Raw genomic sequence first — 24859 nt, 5'->3', positions numbered from 1 at the left:
TTATTCACATTCCCCCAAATGGTAACAGGTTACACACTCTTATCATAATGCTGGTGAGCATTAAGACGTCACTACAATGGTGGTATTTGTGAGCAGGCAGATAATTGCAACACAAGGCACTGCATTCACCATTTGCAAGTTTCTTGCAAAGGAGTTGTCTGGCAAATCCTTTACGATTGCCGTGTATGGATCCACAAGCCACCATTTCACCTCTGTACAGTTCCATGAGATCTGCAATCTTGTGTAGAAATGATCAAAATATAAAAAGTGAGCCTGATGAAAAAAATACTGGACTACATGCCACTCAATTTTTCAGACCCTCCTGAAGACCATGGAGAATCAGGAGGGTTGATGATGGGATATTTTCCAGTATGCTACTGTCACATAATATATACAATTTAGATCTTGCCTAGACGGTACAAACAAGGAGGAAGCAACCTTAATAGCCTATGACCGGATCTTTCAACGGGTGGCTAGCGCTCTGACAAGTCCCACCAGGAAATACAAGGAGAGGGGCAAGAGGTGGTTTAAATCATAACTTCACAGATCCCACCAAAAGTTGCTTTATGCATTGAAGCAAGTTCCCCATAATAAGTCCAAAATAGTCATACGTAGGAAAAAATATAAGCAAACGTTAAAAAGTTGTAAAATACATATTAAAAACGAAGCCTGGAATGACCTGCAGTAGATGTTATCAAAAATATAGCTAGGTTTTGGGAGATTGTCAACAAGCCATTTTTGCGGGCAAAAGCAACTGCCCATAGGATTGCACTGTACCCGAAGATCAGTGGTTCAGCTATTTTGAACATATATATGGTGATCAGGTCAACACGGGCACCTCAACCCCCTTGTCTTCGGATGAGGGAAAATACGCTTTGGTTTTTAATGAAGATGAAGTACGTGAGGCTGTAATACAAATGACAAGTAATAATGCCCCCTGACCTGATGGTGTCCCAGCCAATCGTTATAAGTTAAATGTGGCACTATGGTCCAAATTATTGACACATGTTTTTAATGTGGCCTGTTTGCCTGGTCTGCCGAGGTCTTTGTCATGATCTATTGTTATGCCAGTTTTTAAGAAGGGGCAGAGAGAGGACCCACGATGTTATAGGCCCCTATCGCTGATTGATTCTGCAGTAAAAGTAATGTGGAGAATGATCCTTAAAAAAGCTAACAGACTGGTTAGATGAGTACAAGGTATTCTCAAGCTCACAGTATGGGTTCAGGAAAGCAAGGGTACGACCGATCTGTGTCTAAATTTACATTTGATAGCAGGGAAATATATTACAGCTAAGAATGGGACACAACATCTGGCCTTTTTGTATCTGTCCTCAGCTTTTGACAGAATAAACAGATCCAAACTATGGGTATTACCAACTAACATAGAAATTGACCTGAATATCATTAACTTTTTGTCTGACCAGCTTGGGGACCTTTCTGCCACTGTGTCTAGATATATTTCTTGGAAGATGAGGTGTCACTATCTTGGGATTTATGGACTAATGGGAAGACAAAGATGGCTTTTTTACCACTCCACTCAGCAAAGAGAGACACCCAAAAACTTTCAACTCAGCAACGTTGGTTGGAGGTTATCAAGCAGGTAAAAAATGGAAAGCTAGTGTAGAACTCTGATCTCTCAAAATATGTTCACCATATAAATTGGTCTGCTGAACTATTTCTTCAAGAAAAAGATCATCCATGAACTGCTAAAAAAAACTGTAGGGTCAAGAAATTGTTTGTTTCTACTGTGCACCTTGCAGCACCAGCAAACTGGAGCAGCACAGGCTGGAATGTATTGGAGACTACCCAGCCCTCATCTGCTGCTATAGGTGGCTAAACCAGAGGAACAGACATGCCGGCCTGCGGATGTGCTCCCTGACCTGTTGGCATCACAGTATTTTCTTCCTGCAGTACACCAATTGGAGACACTTGCTGTAGATGAGTCACTTCTTCTGCACTTGAAGTAAAAGCACCATCAAAAGATTCTCCATCAGGGGCGTAACCCAAGCCCCCGCAACCCCCGCGTTGCGGGGGGACCTCGCGCTCCAGGGGGCCCCGCCGAGGCCCCTCACTGTACATTGATGACGAGTCTGACGACGTAATGTATCATGAATTATTTTAAAATTATGAACGGTCCCGGCCGGGGCCCCGTGAGCCTGGCAGCTTGTCTCCTTTCTGGTGAAGAATTGGCTTGGTAGTTTGGTCTGCCCTGTTCCCATGATGCACTGGGCCAGGGACAGACTAATTTGCATATAGCCAGGTTCTGAGCTGGGATGGGGCAGTGAGATAAATAACGGTGATGGATCAAGCCCTGATCTTTGGACTGGGTAAGAGTGGTCTGCTTAATTCAGACACTCTGTTCATCACCACCCCCTTTTCTGTATCGTTTTTGGCCACTATAGGTGTGGCAGGGTATACTCAGACATGAGTCCCTTTCTCACTGCTCCATCAGGATTCAAGCAAGCCGGGCCGAAGAGGCTGAAATGCCAGAAACCGGTCCCCGGTAGCTTGTCTCCTTTCTGGTGAAGAATTGGCTTGGTAGTTTGGTCTGCCCTGTTCCCATGATGCACTGGGCCAGGGACAGACTAATTTGCATATAGCCAGGTTCTGAGCTGGGATGGGGCAGTGAGATAAATAACGGTGATGGATCAAGCCCTGATCTTTGGACTGGGTAAGAGTGGTCTGCTTAATTCAGACACTCTGTTCATCACCACCCCCTTTTCTGTATCGTTTTTGGCCACTATAGGTGTGGCAGGGTATACTCAGACATGAGTCCCTTTCTCACTGCTCCATCAGGATTCAAGCAAGCCGGGCCGAAGAGGCTGAAATGCCAGAAACCGGTCCCCGGTAGCTTGTCTCCTTTCTGGTGAAGAATTGGCTTGGTAGTTTGGTCTGCCCTGTTCCCATGATGCACTGGGCCAGGGACAGACTAATTTGCATATAGCCAGCTTCTGAGCTGGGATGGGGCAGTGAGATAAATAACGGTGATGGATCAAGCCCTGATCTTTGGACTGGGTAAGAGTGGTCTGCTTAATTCAGACACTCTGTTCATCACCACCCCCTTTTCTGTATCGTTTTTGGCCACTATAGGTGTGGCAGGGTATACTCAGACATGAGTCCCTTTCTCACTGCTCCATCAGGATTCAAGCAAGCCGGGCCGAAGAGGCTGAAATGCCAGAAACCGGTCCCCGGTAGCTTGTCTCCTTTCTGGTGAAGAATTGGCTTGGTAGTTTGGTCTGCCCTGTTCCCATGATGCACTGGGCCAGGGACAGACTAATTTGCATATAGCCAGGTTCTGAGCTGGGATGGGGCAGTGAGATAAATAACGGTGATGGATCAAGCCCTGATCTTTGGACTGGGTAAGAGTGGTCTGCTTAATTCAGACACTCTGTTCATCACCACCCCCTTTTCTGTATCGTTTTTGGCTACTATAGGTGTGGCAGGGTATACTCAGACATGAGTCCCTTTCTCACTGCTCCATCAGGATTCAAGCAAGCCGGGCCGAAGAGGCTGAAATGCCAGAAACCGGTCCCCGGTAGCTTGTCTCCTTTCTGGTGAAGAATTGGCTTGGTAGTTTGGTCTGCCCTGTTCCCATGATGCACTGGGCCAGGGACAGACTAATTTGCATATAGCCAGGTTCTGAGCTGGGATGGGGCAGTGAGATAAATAACGGTGATGGATCAAGCCCTGATCTTTGGACTGGGTAAGAGTGGTCTGCTTAATTCAGACACTCTGTTCATCACCACCCCCTTTTCTGTATCGTTTTTGGCCACTATAGGTGTGGCAGGGTATACTCAGACATGAGTCCCTTTCTCACTGCTCCATCAGGATTCAAGCAAGCCGGGCCGAAGAGGCTGAAATGCCAGAAACCGGTCCCCGGTAGCTTGTCTCCTTTCTGGTGAAGAATTGGCTTGGTAGTTTGGTCTGCCCTGTTCCCATGATGCACTGGGCCAGGTACAGACTAATTTGCATATAGCCAGGTTCTGAGCTGGGATGGGGCAGTGAGATAAATAACGGTGATGGATCAAGCCCTGATCTTTGGACTGGGTAAGAGTGGTCTGCTTAATTCAGACACTCTGTTCATCACCACCCCCTTTTCTGTATCGCCCGTGAGCCTGGCAGCAGCAGGAAAGGTGCCCCCCCCCCCGCTGGGGCCCATGTGAGCCTGAGGCAGTTCTGGCAGCAGAATGGTGCGGGGCCCTGGCGGGGGCCCGTGTGGCTGAGGCTGAGCGGCTCTGACACTCACTGCTGCAGCTGCTCTCTGCCTCTTGATCCTGCCTGCAGGCTGACTGGAATGGTTGGGGGGGGAGGGGTGACTCAGTCCTGGGTGGGCTGGCACTGGCAGCACTGCTGCAGCAGCCAGTGGCACTCCGGGCAGGACTGGTGCGGTGCGGGCAGCAGGGCCCCCGTGAGCGGCTGAGACTGAGTCTGTTAAGCTAGTGGCTAGTGGCGCCGGTGCGCACTGAGAATGGGTGCGGGGGCCCCGGCCCGGCCGGGGCCGGTGAGTGAGGCACAGCACTGCACTCACTGCAGGAATCATGGTGCGGGGCCCCGGGCCCCGTGAGTGAGGCTGGCTCAGCTGCTGGCACTGCCCCTGACTGACTGGCAGCACTGCAGCTGCTGCTGCAGGAATGGTGTGGGGCCCCGGCCGTGGCCCGTGAGTGAGCCGAGGCTGGCACTCTGCCACTGACTGGCAGCCGCAGCACTGCAGGAATGGGGTGCGGGGCCCCGGCCGGGGCCGAGGCTGGCAGCAGCAGCACTCACTGCCCTGCACTGGGCTGGGCTGGGCTGGTGGCTGCAGCATGCAGGAAATGAATGGTGCGGGCCGGGGCCCGTCACCGTGACGTGAGGCTGGCAGCGGCTGAGGCTGAGCAGCGGGCTCTGCTCTCTGCCTCAGTGCCTGGACTGACTGGTGCGGGGCCCCTGCCAGGCCCGGAGTGTGTGTGACACTGGATAATTATTTGCAGGAATCAGTGGATGGTGTGGGGCCCCGGCTGGGGCCCGCCGCCCGGCACTTTTTACTAATGAGGCACTGGTGGCTGGCCCGGTGCCACGTGCAGGGGCAACTCTAGGGGAAGCCTTGGGGCAAATGTACTGAAAAGTCCTGCACAGCAGTCACCAGAGCCGCCGTGCTGCAGGGAGAGCGCAGGACAGGGCCACAGCCTCGAAGACACGGGGCTCTGTCCACCCCCCCCTGACCTGGCACACTTAGGCCGCCTTGCACTAGTGCAACGCATTGCGCCTGACATCCAGGCAGCTGCTTTCACCCCGGACAGCGCTGCTGACACCCTGCCCATGCCCCAAGGGTGCTGTGGGTGAGTCACCAGGACATCCCAGGACTTGTCTGGAGTGGGAGCCGCGTGCCGTGGGGGGCCGCCTCCCCTTTCTTAGAAGTCATAGCGAGGGTTTCCTTCCGCCTCCTCTTCCTCACACCCCTGCCTCACACGTGAAGCCTTCAGGGCGCTTCTCTCAGGAGGCTTGTGTTTGCACGTCATGTCCAACCCCTCGCAATCTCATCATTTGCTCGGATCTGCGCCTTTACTCCTTTTTCTACAATAATCACATTTTTCTCGTGTTGGTCCCATTTCAGGCCTGCTCGCACCTGGTCATCAGCGGATGTCACCCACCTCCCTCCTAAAGCGTGGGGTTTGTGCAGCCTGGACGCAGTGACGTGTGCACGAGGGTCCTGGGGAGACCCCAGACTCGGTACGAAGGACTCTGGGGCTGGGGAGAAGCCTGCTTGACCTACACCCCGGCCACCAGGACTCACTGACAGCTTGTCACTCTCTCCACAATCTCTGCCTCTTAAAGTTCATTCAACGGACCTCACTCTGGACCTGAAAGTGCAAGGTGGCACTGAGCACTCTGCCTCTTTAAGTGTTGTTGAGCTGAGCAAGCCATGACACTGCGGCCTGAGGATGAATGGTTATGGTGCGAGGTGCATGCGGGATCCGTCCCTGCCGGGGCCCCTGGAAATGGATACAAATGGGTAGGCGGGCCCCGGCCGGGTGACACGGTGTAGTCTGGTCTCTGTCTTAATGGTGGTGGGTGGATCAATGGGGGCGGGACAGCAGCAGGGTTGTTTACTCCTCCTGCTAACTTTCACTTTCCTTTCCACCCCTGGCTCCGGCCTTGCTTCCGGGGCGCGTATGCGCGCCGCGCGGGGGCAGTGGGCAGGGGGGGGGGGGCTGGCTGGTGACCAATGGCCAGGGACAACACATGCGCATTGCGCGATGAGGCTCATGCTCATCACGAGACACACGCAATAAGCACGTTACACTAGTAAGGAGGTGTGGCATCAGGGGCACGCCGTGCAGCAGAAAACAAAGGAAGCCACGCTGACCGTTGACGCTCAGAGGTCAGGACTCATCACCTGCGGGGCCTTTATTTGCAAATTGCAATCATTGAAAATTGAAAGTGCCCGGCCCCGGCCCCTACTACCACCTGGCTTATAGCCTTGAGGCTTGCGCTGACCACCCCGCCCCCCCACACCCCCCCTCAGCTGCCCAGCTGCCTGCCTCCTGCTTCTGCCCACCATCCACTCCAGCCTCCAGCTCGCCTTGCGACGCACGCCTGGCCCAGCAGGCGCCCAGCCCGCTCACATCAGGTGAGTGCGTTCTCCAGCAGCTCACTTCAAACGTAACTGTAACGCACGCTCATGTAACTGACTGTTTTGTTCCTATTGTGAATGTGAAACGCTCGACGATGACTGGTCACTCACTTTATTTATTTATGCGTTTTTGAGCGCGGACTCCACTTTTAAATAACATGGACCTTTCGGATACAAAATTGAATTCACGGTGGAAACGGCGAACCTGCATATTTTGCAGTCTCCCGTATTATCCCTGTTTCTATTGGTCTTACAAGAGAAAACATTTTTCAGAGGCTATTACACATAGGTGACCCTATGGCGTATTTAGTGCATCATTATTTAATATAAAAGCTTCTAATATTCTGTGCAGGGTTTACTGCATTAATAGCAGAACATCTAACATTGGTGAGGATGAGTGGCAGATGTTTCAAAATTGAACAACAAACGGGTTTGGTACTTGGTTTTTCCAAATTATGGAGTAGACTACTTGCTGTACTTTCAAACACACTTCTTTGTTGAGTCCTTATGAACCAGTTCTGCAGACATTCTGTCTTAAAGATTACTACTATCCCTCAGGCAAGGGGATAATAAGAGAGTCTTCAAGAGAATGAGTGTTGAATCAATAGAAGACTGCAGACCAGCAGGGATCCACTTTGATTCTAGTTCTCCATTGGGCCCTTCTCATATATCTTAGAATTATGAACTAAGGGCTCCTCCCTTGGTAAAGAGACCAAGAGAGGAGGGTTGTGAACGAGAGGAGACTGTAAGACAGAGGAGTGGGAGTAGGTAGTTTTTGTTTAAAAAGAATATTAGATGTGTAGGCGGCCCTAACATGGGGTGCTGCTGCCACTAGCAGGGGGTGCCACTGCAGTGGCCCTCGTGGTGGAGAGAAAGGTAGAGGTAGCCGACAGAAGGAAGTAAGAGAGGTGTTCAGTGAGTGAGAGACGGGGTGACAGAATCGGGAACCTGAGAACAGTGCAACAGTATGTGTAAGACTGCGTTTTGAAACAGGAGGGCCAGAGAGACGCACAGATAAATGAAGAGTTTGAGGTAAGTGAAGGTAAGAGTACTGCGTACAGGTATAACTAGAGAAATATGACAAGAGAGATATAAATGAAAGAGATTATATCGAGAGGGAGAGAAAGAGAGGGAAGCAGGGTTCTCCACAGAAGTATGATAAGGTCTGGGGTACGTGGAGAGACTTTAGAGACCTGGGGTGAACCCAACATCGAACTGTGCCCCTAGACTCACGGGGACCTTGGGGTCCTTGACTACAAACAGGAATGTTGGTACTAACACAATGTTGTGATATTAAGATCACTTTGTTGCTGAGTAGCAAAGCAATAAAGTGTAAAAAAAAAGAGAAATAAAGAAAAGGGGAGTAAGGAAATAATTACTAAACAAAGAGCAAGAGAGAGGGGGAGTATGTAATTGGGCCAATGGGTGGTATACCCGCAGCATAATTACATATGTTTTGTTTTTTCTGTTTTGTCTTTAAATGGTTGTACTGGACTGCATCCTCTCGCTTCTGCACTTTTCACAACCTGAGTAGGAAAGGCCTCAGTCAGTGTAGGGTTGGTTGGGGCACCATCCTCTGGCAAATATACATGTGAATGGCACCAGTAAATGTTGGAGGTTTCAAATCTAAATATGCTAGATTTCTGGGTGGTAGGGCAAAGTGGTACATGGTGCGCCACGTCGCCGGGGGGGGGGGGCCTCCATGTGCTTTGCAGGGGGGCCCCCTGAAGTTTCGTTACGCCACTGTTCTCCGTGAATGGGATAGTCTCTGTATGAATCTTCTGGAAGACGTACTTGAAGAAGATTTTTTATGTACGGGATAGTCACTGTCAATATTTTTTGCAAGATCCTCTACTTCTGATGAAGTCGCTGTATCAGACTCAGTAGTAGATCAGGTCCACTGTAAAACCAGACTATGAAACACCCACTGGTAAAAATAGCAACATCACACAATAACAACAAAATACCAAAAAGATGTTAGTAAAATACTGGTAATAAAACAAACTGCACACCCAAATGACTCCTCTGCATCTAAAAGTAGGCAGACACAGATTCAGATCCATGCAGTAAAACCACTACAGTGACGAAAATCTATGCGACACAGGGAAACTTCTAAACAAAACATTTTCTAGTCTTATTAGTAGCAAGAAAACATGCAAGAAGAAAATACATTCCACTGAGTGTAGCTAGATCTATAGCAATCACTATGCCTCTGTAGGCACCCTAGGCCATCAAATGCAGCAGTGCCCAAATGACAGGAATGTACAGGTCCTACAAGCAAAGGGTATGACTGTACCAAAAAATGAAATGAAAATAGAACTTCTAAACTGCCACAAAAAATACCCACAGGGGAAAGCCACAAAATGAAAGAGTAAATGGGACAAAACCCCAAATAACAATCATTTATCAAAACAGAAGACAAAACGGGGGAAACCCCAAACAAAATGCCACCAAAGGAGGTACGTAAAATTTCTTTTTCACAAAAGCAATAAAATGGCTACCTGAACAAGAGGGAGGGAGATACTCTTAAAGCAGAGCCCTCTCACATCTGACATAAAGAGGTGAATACATATATCTAAAATAAAAACACTGGAGATCTTGTGTTTATTTCAACTCACCAGGGTTCAGAACGAGGGGAAGATAACAGCAATCTGTTTCAAAGGGACTCAAAGAAAACATTACTATGACAGGAAAGTCACTGATTTGAATCATGATTGGTGCACTGGGGAATACTTTTTCTTCTTTTATTCTCATATGCAGTCTAGCTGTTCCAGCACTCCAAAATGTGTGACCCATAGGAACACCAGACAGCTAGACTAATTTTGTCATAGATGTCTCTTTAGGGAGGCTGATCCCAGTGATCTGTGCAAATGAAGAATTAATCATAGGATAATAAATAAACCCAGATCACCAAGATTTGCTAGAGGTTACAAACTCCTCATACTTTGAATGGGAAGTTGCACTATAAATGTAGACATAAATATTCCCCTGTGTACCAAACAACATTCAATTTAATGACCTATTGGCCAGTGCTTCTTTTTGAGTACCCCTTGACACAGATCAATGTGCATTGTGGCAGATCGATGCCCCCTTGGACCAAAACCATACATGGGGACAGGGCCTACTCCCAAAAAGAATTCCATCCCAGAAAATCCCTGTTGTTTAACGGGGTAATCAGCTCCCTTGGGTTGCAGATCAATGTGATCTGCCCACAGGTGAGCCTATTTGTTGCTGGGGGTAGTGGAAGCTAGGCCTCATGTCTGGGGGAAGGTGAGGGCTGCTCTAACTAAACATTCTCCAAACATATAACAAAAAAATATATGTATGCTACCACAAAAGTTGATCCTTAGTGTCTAGTACGGTAACAACGTTGGTGGGGAACATATTGATGTGATTTACAGGATCGCGCACCGAGACCCCGCCAATAGAAACGGTGGTGGCATAGCCTTAATCTGCAAAGAGACCCTCGAATGCGCAAACACCACAGATGACACCACCCCCATCATGGAGCACCTCAACTTCCAACTTCAAATGAAAAACCACAATCAGAGGCACCCTCGCCTACAGACCTCCCGGAGCCCGTCCTCCCTTCTGCAATACCATCCCCGACTTCATTGCTCCTCTCGTCATCAACTTGAATATGTACATCTTCCTAGGAGACCTCAACTTTCACCTTGAGAATACCAAAAAACACCAACACAGCTGACCTCCTAGAAAGTATGGCCAACCTCGGACTCAAGCAACTGGTCACCAACCCATCTATATCGCAGGACACACGCTCAACCCTATATTTTCTGCCAGGAACAGAGTAAAATACACCCACACTGAAACAATCACCTGGACTGATCACCACTGTTTCCACTTCTTCATCTCAGAACACCCTTAGCACCTCCACTGCCAGTGAAATGCAGTGCAGTTGGTACAAGGTATCAGAACAGTGCTGGACCAATGTACTCTACTCCCAAAATACCTACCACCACTGAGTACTAAGAACAAGCAGTGGACAACTTCACAAACTGGATCACAGCAAGCGCTGATAAAGTCGCCCAAGGAAACCTTTATTGAAAGCACTGAAGAGAGCCAGAACGTTTCTTGATGTTGTGATGTATGCATTATGTTGCTAGTGCAAGCATTTTGTTTAAATCAGGGCTGGCTGGTGTCAGTGCACTTTACATCACACACACATTAAACAGAGACTATTATTCCGATGTGTGTAATCAGTCTGTAGGAAATGTTACATAAGACAATGAGGATTAAGAGGTGTTCGATCACGTCATTCATACTGATAGGCAGTATATTTCATGAGTGGTTGGTCTGAAGAAGCATAAACTCAGGATTTAAAATGTACCACAGTGGTTGGGGTTGGCTTTACTAACAATAATGTATTTCTGCCCAAAGGAACCTTTTTTAGCTACATTAGGATAATGAAAGACTGGTAAAAATCATACAGTTCTAACCCATACCCTGGGCCGACCTTTAGCATGTGCGAGCTGGGCCAACGTGCAGGACGCAGACCTTTAGAGGTGAACAGGAACTGCCTGCTGCAGTCCTCTTTCGAGGTGGCTTCAATAAATTCTGCATTTAAACACCATTTCTGGAGTCTGCTGGTGCCAGTGTCTGCATTTTCATTGAATCCCCTGACATGCCTCTCCTTCCTGTTGCCCCCTTCTCCTTACCTTTGTCAGTCCCATTTTTTCAACACACATACAGTTAAAAAGGACAAATGGGAAGGGATGCCACATTTAGTTTCATCCAGGGCGCTTTCTGAGCAGAGGTCAGTTCTGCCTATTCTATGCACTATCAAAATTTCAAAGGGGGGAGTAAAGAGGAAAAAGGTAGAATCGTCCTCCTCTTGATATCGTTATTCAACAAAGGGATTCTACCATTATCTATATGAATATATATATATGTGCATAAATGCGTGCTTAATCTTACTTAAGGTGTTTAAATGATGGTGTCTGGAAAAATCAGAAAACCTTCTCTTATTTGTAGGAATGACAGTGTTCAAAAAATTGTAAAATACCCCTCACACACTGAAACCTGATTAATTGTCATGCTTCATCATTGGGGTCTTCCCGCCCCTCTACAGGATGGGGCGTGCTACAATCTACGTAGACATGGGAGCACTTAATTTTGTGATTAGTGTATATGTGTAGTGTGTGGGATCGTGAAAAAATCTAGCATGACACAAATTAGGTTTCAGTGTTTGAGGGGTATTTTATAATTGTTTAACACTGTCCTTCCTACTAATAAGAGAAGGTTTTCTGATTCTTCCAGACACCATCATTTAAACACCTTAAGTAAGATAAAGCACATACTTATGCACATATATATGTTCATATAGATAATGGTAGAATCCCTTTGTTGAATAACCATATTCCATGCACTATGCATACAGCTATTTGATGGCAGTTCGTAGGGCACTGTGCTACTAGGATTGTAACTTATGAATTGCAAGTAACAAAAGGATCTCTGTGACAAAAGCAGTAACCTACAGACCTATCTACATAAAATACAGCTCCTTGATTGGAGCAGGCATGTTAAGCCTCTGTGTTTATGATGAGTCAAAACCGCCACTAGACAAAACTCTGATCTCCCCTAACAGAACATTAGTCACCAGAGTTACCTTGCTATATTTATTGATGCTTGAAAACTGCTGGCCACACGAACTCTGCAGCAGGTGCTTTTAGACCTGTGAGTTATTGTTTAAACACAGAGCCCACCGCGGTCAGTGCCAGGTGAAGCTGCACCGGTTGCACCGCACTAGAGCTGGCCCTGGAACAATAATAGATTCAGACTGTGGAAAGGAGACTTTGCTCAGGTCCATGTTTGACTGCAATGGCCTTTAAGGATTGAAAGCCCTTTAATTTGTTTACATTCTCAATCATTTTAACAGAACCACCATGGGAAGTCATTCTTGCACCTGCATCAAAACAGGAAATAGGCAAGAGACTTTCCCTGATTTTTCATGCATTTTTCCCTTTTTTTCTTTTGAGATCCTTCATTTCCAATGTACTATTTGAAAACACATTGGCAATCACAACAATCACATTCTTTCAATATGTTAGACAAATAATGAAATTCTATCAAGTATCAAAGTCAAACAGTAAATGGCCACAAACCTTTCAATATGTTATGCAATTTCTGCCACATCTGAGTGTTTTAGCGATCTCCAAAATATAACTTTAGTTTCCATCCTGAATGTGAAAGTCTGTATTTGTTCTGTATGTACATGGTAATTAAATGGCCCCATGTTACGCTCTAAGCTGATCCTGGCTCTTTGTCTAACAGTACTTTACATGCTGCAATGTTTGAGCCCATGCTTACTTAAAAGGAACTGAGAGAGCAGATTCTGAGACACATACTTTAGTACTGTAATTCAAAGAGAGCAGCAACATGATGTTGAAAACTCTGGGCCAAATTTATAATAGTGTTGCACCACCCTTGCGCCATGCAAGGAGGTGCAGGGTGACCCAACACTAAAGTAAAATTTATCAAGCCACACAAGAGCACCTTGTATGCCCCAAGTGGCTTGATAAATTTAGAGCTCAAGCCCTGGAGGCATTCTATGTTTGGAGCATGGGTGTTCTCTCACATCCCCCCATGGATTTTGGTGCATTCCCAGATTTACCATTACTGATGAACCTGGGAATGTATAAAAATGCTGTGCCTCCCCAGCTGAGGCATAAAATGTTGGAATATCTTTATTTCTCCTTTTATCTTTCTATGTGTGGTGCATTCTGCAGAACAAATTGAAAGAGGAAAATGCATCAGAGGATTTTATTTACAGAAAGGTGTCCTGTCCTGCACAAAAACAATCCTGTCTACAATGCAGGCCTCCTTGCACCATGATGCAAGGGGGACTGCATTAGCTCAAGGCAGCACATTGAGCACCAGCATAATGAAAAGGCAGGAATTCACCGTATAATGTTAAATACAGCACGTCCCTGCCCATTCCCTTTCACTCACTGCAGCAAGGTGGCTTGCTGTGTTGCATTGCATGAACGTTTGATAAATCTGGGTCTCAGTGGCTTCTAGATTTCTAAAAAGTGAGAGTAAGCTGTATGCTGAAAGGAGCTCAAGAACTGTGCTGGTTACAAGAACCAGCTATCATGGTTTCCCTAGACACATCCATGGCATTCGATACCATTTAATGGCCCTACCTTTTCACTGTATTAGTAAATCTGGGTTTTGGACCTGGGTTAATTGACTGGGTCAAACTCGTCCATTCGGAGTCCCTGGCGCAGGTTGTAGTACACAACAGAAAATCTGAGGTGGTTTCTTTGGGTCAGGGGACCAGACAGGGATGCCCGCTGTCCTCCCTTCTGTTTACTGTTGCATTAGAGCCCCCTGTGGTGTGGATTCAGAGAGATCCAGTCATGCCTGGCCTATGCTGGGCGGAGACATTGGAAGACCCCATCTCATTATATGAGGACGAAATCCTTCTATTCCTAGTCTCCCCCAGAGCATCGCTGGTAGCGGTGTTTGATATCTTTGCAAGCTTCGATAGATTCTCTGGGTATTCCATAAACTTGAGTAAATCCACCCTCTATGTCCTCAATGGAAACCCACCAATTATACCCAAGGGCTGCCCCATACAAATAACTGCAACAGGTTTTAAATACTTGGGGATCTTTGTAACATCGAACCAACACCTCTGTTATGCTCACAACCTACTCCTGCCATTACAAAAACTGAAAGGAGACATAGTAGCATGGAATACGCTCCCTCTCTCACTGTTGTGTAGGGCAGCGCATTTTAAAATGATGTCCCTGCCCTGCTTCCTCTATGCGTTGCAGAACTACCCTGACCCAGTGCCTGCCTAATACTTCAGGGAAATAGAAGGACTGCAGAGGGACTTGCTGTGGGAGGGGAAGCACCGAAAAGAACTGACTAAACTCCCCCTTAACTGGTTTGACTGAGGGAATCAGTCTTCCTGACCTCAAGAAATATATTTTGGGCTTCCCACCTTACGGCCATTAATCATGGCACATATTGACGCATACATGATGCAGGCTACGCCATGGACAGATGGCTCCTCCCAGTTGGAAATTACAACAGGGCCCTCTTTTCAAGACCGCAGCGGTTCCCCTCACCGGACTGACCAAACATTTCATACAGGTCTGGCACGCAGCAACTAAAAGCCTTGGATGGAAACGGAATTTAAAAATGGCAACACCTCTCTGGGATTCAGAGACACTTGGAGTCCTGTGGAGGTCGAAAGGGTTTGACAAGTGGGACATTATTGGAATCTCAAGTGTCGGAGATATGTGGGTAAAGGGCAACGTGGTACCATTTGCTACCTTGCAACAGAAACATGAACTTGCACACACAGAACTCTTGCGGTATCTCCAGGTCCGGCATGCATTACAGTCTCACTTCTCTAAAGGTTCCACTCCCCCCACAGTACACACCCCTCGAAGATAGACTACCCGATGACTACCTGCCAGAGAAGGCAATCTCTCTCACGTATAAGAAGCTGATAAATAACACTGCAAATCCTCTACAGGGCATCAGGGCAAGGTGGGAAAGGGATGGGCTTGAACTGGTTGATGAGGAATGGCAGGAAGCGCTCGCCTCTCCATGGAAGGTGGTGATTTCGGCTGGGCTGCGTCTCGTTCAGCCCAAGATATTGCTCAGAGTGTATGTCACTGAACCCCTCCTGGTTCGAATGGGGAGGGCATTGGGAGGGGAGTGCAGAAGGCAATGTGGCAATGAGGGCACGTTTATGCATATCATATGGGAATGTGATCTCATTCAGGTGTATTGGCGGTGAATACATACTGTTCTTAGTGAGGTGTTTGACTTGGACATCCGCCCAGAGGCGAAAAGGTGCCTTTTGAATGTTTGGAAACCCACGGACTTGAGCAGAATGGGTAGGATCTGGGTCACCCTAGGCCTCATGGTGGCAAAAAGGAACATCGCTTAGCTATGGGGAGCTTCAAACCCGCCAACCGTAGAAGAATGGAAGAAACACATGGACTGGTGCATGTTCCGTGAGAAAACAGTGTACCTCGCTAGGGGTTGCCAGAAGAAATGGTCACTGATATGGGGGGCCTGGAGCATGTACCGGGGAGAGATTTGTAGCCCACCGCACCACACCCCTGTCGAAGACCTGACTTCGCCATAAAAGTAGTATTTTGGGTTTAGTAGCACCTCAGTTCAACTCTTAACCTGATTATTGCTGTGATTATTTGTTGATTTCCTTTCATGTACAAAATGATAACTTGCTACATGTTACCATGATGACACGTGTTGTTTAGTAAAAAGATTTATACAAAAATAAGAATTGTGTTGGTTACTCATGAATGTTAGATTGTTTTGTGAATTATTCGAGTTATTTGGTATTCCAGTGTCTTGTACAGTTGTTATACTAAAATTTAATGTTGAAAGGGAGCGAACTGTTCAAGTCTTGAGGGTGTAATTACTATTGCACCTGGAAGCATGATGTAAATACCTCCATGTTTGCTGAGGAAAGAGAACTGCTTCAGCCTTTAAAGAAATGGAAGAAACTGTCTGATTCTTATTTGATTGCCATAGATTTGTGCGAGGTTTTCAGTGGCAAGAAAGCAAAGGGGTTTTACAACATAGTTTGCGTATATGTGTGAGCATTCCAGAAGTCATCAGAGCTGGAACAGTGGGAATGATAAAGATGTTTACTCCAAAAATGTGAATGCTGGAGGCACATGTGTTCTTTGTATGACCGCAGGAAAACAAGGAAACAGTAGGATACTGCAGTCTTAAAGGGTTTACATCCGACTTGTGATTCTCTTGCTCTTGGAGACTTTTTGATTTGTGAAAGCTGGCGAGGTGACAAAATAATACACACAAACATAGTTTGAAATAAAAAATCAATATCTCAAGAAAGTCACTGCGATAGCAGAATGGATGGAATAAGTGGCATTTTGCTTCAGGAAACCAAGTAAACATGGGCAAAAAGATGTTATTTTATTTTATGTCATATTTTATTTACAGAGGGCAACATTCGCTGGAATAACAAAAAACACAACTGCTAATAAAATCAAAAACATATTTGGGTGGGCTGAACATAAAATGTCAGAGCCCTGCTGGGAGAGGACGACAAAGAGAGAAATTACTAGAACAGTGGGTAAGGTTTTTCAGGACTTGGTTGCTGCCACAGGAAAAGCTCTGTCGCCAAAGGTGATGAATTTTGCTTAGTGAAAATCTGATAGGGTGAGTTGGGCAGAGTGGAAAAGTTGTGGTGGTGCGGGAAGTCTGAATATGGCTAGGAGGAAGTCTGGGGGTGATTTATAGATAGTCGGCGATTTCTAGAGAACTCTGGGTCGGACTGGCAAGCAGTGGCGGGCCCCGAGGATTGAGCAGGTGGGGTCTCGGCAGGTGTATTAAGAGATGAGGCGAGAAGGAGCATTTTGGACCAGGCGAAGTCTCTTCCGAAGTGTGACAGGGATACCTAAATAAATCCAACTGCTTTAATCAAGCCTATATCACAGCAAAGCATTTACAACTTGGCAAGGTGGTCAGGTCACAGTAAATGAATGGCTTTATTATTTTCAAAGTTTTTTGTTCTAGACAGAGCAAGAGTTTAAGACATTAGCTACCAAGGTACTGAGATTACAAACCGCTTTCGATTGTTCTTTGTGGGGCGTTGGGGGAGGAGTACTGCCTACTTGTCGTTAAACTTGCCTTCCACAGAGTAAGGGTGTTTTTGACGACCGGAATATCTGTTTTGGAAGGGCTCAGTTCGAAATGTCAGTGGATATCCACCACCGGTTAATATTTAGGGTGGAAAAGAGGGTGGGTGTATATTCAGGAATTCAGGTGAGAGACCTTCCGTGTGTGCCAGACCGAAAATTAGTTGGGGGTTGTCCCCATATATAAAACTGTGGCTGGACTTGATTGGATAGCTGCTTATTAGTGTCAATTTAATTCCAGTGCTTGAGACAAAGTTGTTATCGACACTAAAAAAAATGTGGGTATGAGTGGAGTTACAGTAAGGTGACGAATCACAGGTGTGGGAAGTCTGTCCAATTATTAATAGGCTTACATGACTGTTGGGAACTCTGCATGTCCTAAATGTGGGAAAAGGTTGGCGTCCACTAGACTATGTAAAGAAGCCATAATGCAGGTTTTGGAAGAAATAGCACAAGACCCAGAACGTTTTTTTTTACTACAGGTGTCATTTAGTTGTGAGAAATAGCAGGAGAAGGTAAACATGCTAAAATGTCAAGAAATATTGGATGGATGAAATGTTGTGATGCTGGCAAATTCCAGACCACTCTAGACTCTTATAGGGGATGAAAGTTTTGAAGAGATTTTTAGTGATGACAAACATCAAAAGGAGTGAATATATATTTGAAGAATATGGAAAAATTAAAATAGACCCATGAGTTAAGATCAGGGGGAGACTTCATTTTAAGGGCAGGTGTAGAGGCTTTGCAAAGTATTTGTGGTGAAGAAGCAGATGATCGGAATGAGTGGAGACACAAATCAGAATTGTGTGCCATAAATTGGATCACAGTTATTAAGAGCGCGTGACATCCGTGACCGGGACAAACTGTGAAGGTGTTCTCTCCCCCAACTCCCAAATGTGTTTACCACTAGGTTTGAGCATTTTTTGTCCTGAAAGAGAGTGATGTTCCTGGTAATCAGAAAGTGGATCATACGCCACGTTTGATGAGTGAAACTTTGGAGATGGCGATGAAATAAAGATCATTTAAATGATAGAGTCATCTAGGTGATTGGTGTCCCCAATTTGGACAGGAATCCTCTGTCAGATATCTTTGAGGCATAATAAACTCTTTTGAAAAAGGGAAATATGTACACTATCATTGATATTTAGTTGGCTTATAACCAGGTGGGAAAACATAAGACTTTCACGATTTTGTTGAGATTTTGCTGCCTGTCGTCATGCAGTGTCTCAAGTCTTGACAGGTTTGTGACAGGTAATTTTTTTCCAGGGCGAAATAAAGGTTTATAGAGTGAATGCCAAGGAGCATGATGACGTTTTGTATCAAGTGTTGTCAAGGCCGGAAGAAGATGGGTTGACAGTGAACAAAGCGAAATGCCTGATTTTAATAGGTTTAGAAACTTATCTGAGAACAAACATATGGAGTGACCGGATAAGGCCAAAGGTGTATTTTGTAGAGGGTGTGCAAGAATGCGCTATCTGCAGGAGATAAGGGACAACTAATATCATTTCGTGGATTAGCAGAATACTGTTGAAAGTCTGCTAAAGATTTTGTAGGAAAAGTTGGGCCTGTTGAGGACAAGGTAAAGAACTAGCATTTGCAACACAATTGGTCTCGCTTTTGGGACCTTATAAGCATTTAGCCTTGGAGCAGAAAGTATGCTCCTGCTAACGTTTGTTTATCTCCCTTAAGTGTACCCATGATCGCTCATTTCCTCTCATTACAATAACCTGTTTATCCCCGCAAAATGTTCTCGTTATCGTCTGTTCCAAATCTTGTAAACAACCTGTTTAACCTTATAAAGCGCTATGATACCCTAACGGGTCACGTTAGCGCTCTATAAAACACTAAACAAATAAATAAATACAAATTTGGTGATTGTGCGCACAGATGGAACTAATTTCAAACCGCATTCAAAAAGCCTACACCCTGGCTGTCCAAAGTAATGTAATGAAAGCTGTTAATGGAATGTGATATATGACGTCATCGATGACATAATTAATAATAGGTTTCAATTCTTTTTGCACTTACAGTTGTGCAGCCCAGTGACTGGCACTTCACCTCTGTGTATGTTTTATGATGTAGAAGAAATTGAAAGTCCGAGTATAAAGCAAACCATGGTAAACAAACAGACTGAGATGATTTCCATGGACTGTCATTGGGTACAAATGTCACTTTATATAAGAGTTTGTCCATTTTAGTTCATAGCTGCACAAAAAGTGAATCTCTATTACAGTGATATTTCCAGCTTCACCGCTGCACCGCTGACTTTCATGAGCAATCACTACTCTAGGACAGTGCCCTCATCCTCCTAGACCTCTCAGCCGCCTTCGATACCCTAATAACACACCTCCACAACGCCGGGATCCAAGGTAAAGCCCTGGACTGGATCTCCTCGTTCCTCTCTGACAGAACCCAGAGAGTCTGCCTCCCTCCATTCCGTTCCGCGGCCACCGAGATCATCTGTGACGTACCCCAGGGCTCATAGCTCAGCCCAACCCTCTTCAATATCTACATGAGCCGCCTCTCTACGATCGCACACAAACACAACCTCAACATCATCTCATACGCCGACGATATCCATCTGATACTCTCCCTCACCATAGACCCAGCCACCGCCTAACTCAACCTCCTGAAAGGAATGAAAAACGTCGCTCAATGGATGAAACTCAGCCGTCTGAAACTGAACTCAGACAAAATGGAGGTCGTCATCCTTGGCCCATCCCTGTCCATCTGGGACGACTCCTGGTGGCCCACAGAACTGGGCACTGCACCGACACCCACTGACCACGCACGCAACCTGGGATTCATACTGGACTCCTCTCTCACCACCTCTCCATCTCATCATCATGCTTCAACATCCTGCGCATGCTCCATAAGATCTTCCGGTGGATCCCTACCGGAACTAGAAAGATGATCACCCAGGCCCTCGTCACCAGCCGACTAGACTACGGGAATGCCCTATACGCAGGAACCACAGTCAAACTTCAGAAAAGACTCCAACACATACAGAACGCATCCGCACGACTCATCCTCAACATCCCCCGCCACAGCCGAATATCAGCCCACCTGAGAGACCTGCACTGGCTCTCTATCAACAAAAGGATCACGTTCAGGCTCCTCACCCACGCACACAAAGCTCTCCACGACATAGGTCCAGAATACCTCAACAACCGTCTTGCGTTCTACACTCCAACACGCAAACTCCGCTCCGCCAGCCTCGCCCTCGCCACCATCCCACGGATCCGCAGAACCACCGCCGGAGAAAGATTCTTCTCCTACCTGGCGGCCAAGACATGGAACTCCCTCCCCGCCCACCTACGACTGACCCAGGACCACCTCACATTCAGGAAACTCCTCAAGACCTGGCTCTTCGAGCAGTAGCGGCACTCCCCCCCTCCCCCAGCGCCTTGAGACCCCTACGGGTGAGTAGCGCGCTCTACAAATGTATTGATTATGATTATGTAATTGGGGGGACCTTTAAAGGTGTTTGAAAGTGTTAAAGGTCAACCATGGCATGTGTTTCAGTCTATATAGTGATCCATCAAACACCCAAAAGGCGATGGGAGGCAGCTTGCTATTAGTCTAATCACCTGCAATAGCTTGGGGTAACTCTCTCTCCCATCGTTATTTTGCCCACCATGCAACCTCAGTTTGGATCCAGCCATTTGCAAACAGCCTCGACTCTGCTTCAGAACTAACAATGGAGCTGCACTGCCAGGCCAGGTTCTCCCTGTACGGGAACACAAGCAACCAAAGACAGGTTCCATCCTGACTAGGGCTCTTCAGTTGGGTGTAGCTTGGGTCCTGTGGCACAGTGAGCATAGGATGCATATCTGACCTGGCAATTCAAGGGGAAGTGCTCCTTTTGTAGCAGGAACAAAAACTGATTTGCATATGCGATGCGATGGATTAACAGTGGTCAGACGTATTGCAAGCATTCCTCTCATCACGTTTTGAGTGTTTGATACAAAGTGATACAAACAAGTGAAAGCCAAAGATGGACAGCTGACCGAAACAAAAGACAGGCTAATTTGTCTAGGCAGACGGCAGTAGAGGAAGGAGAATTGATGGGTCTCTTGCCAGAACCCGTCAGTGAGGAGTTCCTGGTCAGGTTTGACAAAGTTCGTCCTTGTAGCGGAACCATCAGTCAACAGTTAGCATGGGGGAGTGGTTAGGGGAAGCCATGGAAACAGCAACATGCCCTGTGTTTGGCCATACAGAGTACCGAAGGATGCTGTGGCCGACAAAGACCCCTGCCGGTGAGGCAGCTGAACTCTAGATCAAATCCTACCATGTAGTCCTGTAAGTTGACTGTTACCAAACTAGTCTCGGCAGGGGGTCAGGAGAACACCTGACCCCCCAGGGTCATAAAGCAGCACTACTATAGGCCGGCCCTTTGTTCTGGTCAATGAAGACTTGACCATGGCTGAGAGATTACAGAGCCCGGTTGCGGTCTGGCCAGTGAGCCCATTTACTCTATGATGTAGAGGAATGAGGACCCTGTTTCAAACTGATTTGTGAATTTATGACCCCGAGGTGAAGAGGGCACAGCTGTGCTACATACAGGTCAATGATTTTCTTACATTGAGTTGAGAGGTGACAGTACTCTACTTCACAGTGGTGACCCAGTTTGTGGACCCTAGACAAATGTCACAGAGTCCTACTTCACTGTGGTCAAATTGTTCATGATGTTAAAGATAAAAGGTGAAAAAGCCCTGCTCACACTGGATAATGGGTTCACTGCAAGAGTGACAGAACACTACTTCACTCTGGGAGTGAGTTCATGGACCCCAGAGAACAGGTCACAGAGCCCTACTTTACATTGGTACCATTGTTCATGAGGGTAGGGGTAAAAGGACACAAAGTCCTTCTCACTACGGTTTGTGAGTTTGTGAACCCGAAGTGAGAGTTCACAGAACCTTATTTCACTCTGGTCAATCATTTCATAAACCCTGGAATGGCAGAGGTCCCCGGTTCTATCCTTAGGGCTACTCAAACTGGTTTTGTGGGTTCATGATCCTCGGTGAGAGGTCGCAGAACTCAATTTCAGCATATATACTGCAGTGTAAAGGGTTTAGGGCCTTGCTTCAGTTAAGCATGGTTTCTATATCCAGGTGGTTGTAGGAGATCAGAGCCTTGCTTCTCTGGGATGAGTCTCCTGTACCACGGCAGGAAGAACAGCAGGCAAACTAACTGGTGTCATCGACTCACAGCTCCATTGATCAATGATTGAGCAGCAGCTCTCAACAAGCTTGGTACAGAAGGGGAAACTGCGTGACAGGAGAATACTCACTACACTTGTGTTCTATCCTGTTCTTTGTCCCAGGCTAGCGACGTTAGCGGTGTGATGTTGGCAGTGTGACTGCCCTCAGACGGGGCACTGAGAGGGCTGGGTTTGATGATTCACACAATAATGATAAAATGGGCGCCATGCAACGTTATGTGCGGCGCCCGTGCATATTAAATTAAGCAGGCGCTGTGATTATGCGCGGCGCCCGTGCATATATAAAAAATATAAAAATGATAAAATGGGAGCCATCCAACAAATATCATGCGCGGCGCTCATTTAAAAAAAAAAAAATTTAAACATAGTTTATTGGGTTTTGCACAGTCTGCATACATAATCACATCATCCATCAATCAACACGATAAACCAGCCCCCACAAAGGCTCCTAATCCCCTACTCCTTGTATGCTGTGCTATCCAATTACTGTGATGCAGTAGGCGGTCGAATGTCAAGAACTATATCCCAATAATGTGTGTACCCCCAACTGGTGCAACCCCCCCTCCCCCCTTGTCACCGGTGTGTGCTTCGCTATGGTTCTATTCTGTCTTGTAGGAACAGGAGTCACTTCCCTTTCAGTCATTCAATGTACCTGACCAGGCTTGGGGTCTGCTACTGCTAGTGCAACCTCCTCTCGTTCATCCTCTGTCTGATAGTCCTGTAACGCTTGCACTAATGTTTCCCATGCTGTCGCTGCCTCATTATTTCGCCGTCTTGCCTGCTGGTATCTAAGTGTACTTTCGCTGCTTGCCTATTTTACAAACTCAGCCCTCCATCTCTTGCTGCTAGGTCCCACTGTCGCCTTCCAATGCCTCGTTATTTCCCGTTTCACCAGTAGCAGCCCCATATCCACGAACTTGCTTGATATTTTGTTCTTTGATGTGTGGGGGAACCAATGCAAAACACTAGTGGCTATATCAAAGGTCAATTGTCGCTCCGTGATTGTGTTCAGTACATCTCCCACCTCCTCCCAGTAAGCCCCCATTGCAGGGCAAGACCATAGCATGTGCATCAATTCTGCTCCTATCTGTGCACATCGAGGGCATGCTGCCTGTGTTGTCTTAAAATATTTCTGGATTTTCCCTGGTGTTAAATATGCTCTATAGAGTATATAGAAGTGCACTAATTGGAATCTCGCGTTTCTTGTGCTCTTCCAGGCTCTGCGTATAATCTGTGTCCAGGCCGTTTCAGGAATAGCTCTTTCTATGTCCACTTTCCATTTCTCCCTCAGTATCTCTAGGTGTGCTAATCCTTCATTGAGCATTCTAGAATAGAGGCATGTGACCGCTTTGAAAGTCCTGGCTGCCATCATGGTATATTGGCATGCCATGGTTGTCTTAGGCTCCACCTGCCCCTCCAGCCAGTGAGCTTGAAGTGCCCTAGTCAATGCTGCATGTAAGAGGAATCCCCCTCTCGGCAGATCGTATCTCTCCTGCAGCGCCTGATATGGCAGCATTGCCCCATCTTCGTATAGGTCTCCTAGTATCTGGATCCCTGCATCTTCCCATTCCTGTATTGGTGTCCAATCGCCGCCGTGTGGAAGCGCTGTCGCCATTCCCAACGGGATTCCGTGCGCATACGGGTGCAAGACTCCCGCCCTGCGTTGAGAGCGATTCCAGCATAGCCTTAGTGTCTTTTTTTCAGTTAGGAGATCCCTAAGATCTAGTTTTTGTTGCAGCACTATAAATGACAGAGCAAAGCGTGGTATTCCCCTACCTCTCTGCCGTTCCGGACCTCTAAATTCCTGCACTACTGCCTGTGTTAATATCTGGAGTTGGGTCGCTAGGTAATACAGCTCGAAATCTGGGACCGCCAATCCTTCCTCAGCTTTGGGCCTAACGAGCGTTGCCTGCGCAACCCAACATCTCCCTGTTCCCCATAGGAAACACACTATGAGCGATTTCACCAATTTGAACATTGAGCACGGGATCCATACCGGGAGAGTTCTAAAAAAATATAACAGTCGAGGAAGCGCTACCATTTTCAATAGAGCTATTCGTCCCCTCACCAACAATGGGAGGGTGGACCAAAAGGCCTTACTACTACTTTTCAATGCTCTCACGGCATGTCCTACGTTCCCTTCCAGCATATCGGCGGCAGTGTGATAGATATGCACTCCCAGGTATTTCAAACAAGTGGGTTCCCATCTCACATCCCTATCCGTAGTGGGCTGGGGTTCTCCCTGTCTCTCCGGGAACAGGCATATTTTCGACCAGTTCACTCCCAGCCCCGAGACGTCTCCAAATTCCGATAGCAAGGTCCCAGCTCTCGTTAACGCTCCACCTGCGTCCT

The sequence above is a fragment of the Lissotriton helveticus genome, chromosome 4_1 (assembly GCF_964261635.1).
Source record: "Lissotriton helveticus chromosome 4_1, aLisHel1.1, whole genome shotgun sequence".
NCBI classification, from domain to species: Eukaryota; Metazoa; Chordata; class Amphibia; order Caudata; family Salamandridae; genus Lissotriton; species Lissotriton helveticus.
This window is presented reverse-complemented; position numbering follows the sequence as displayed.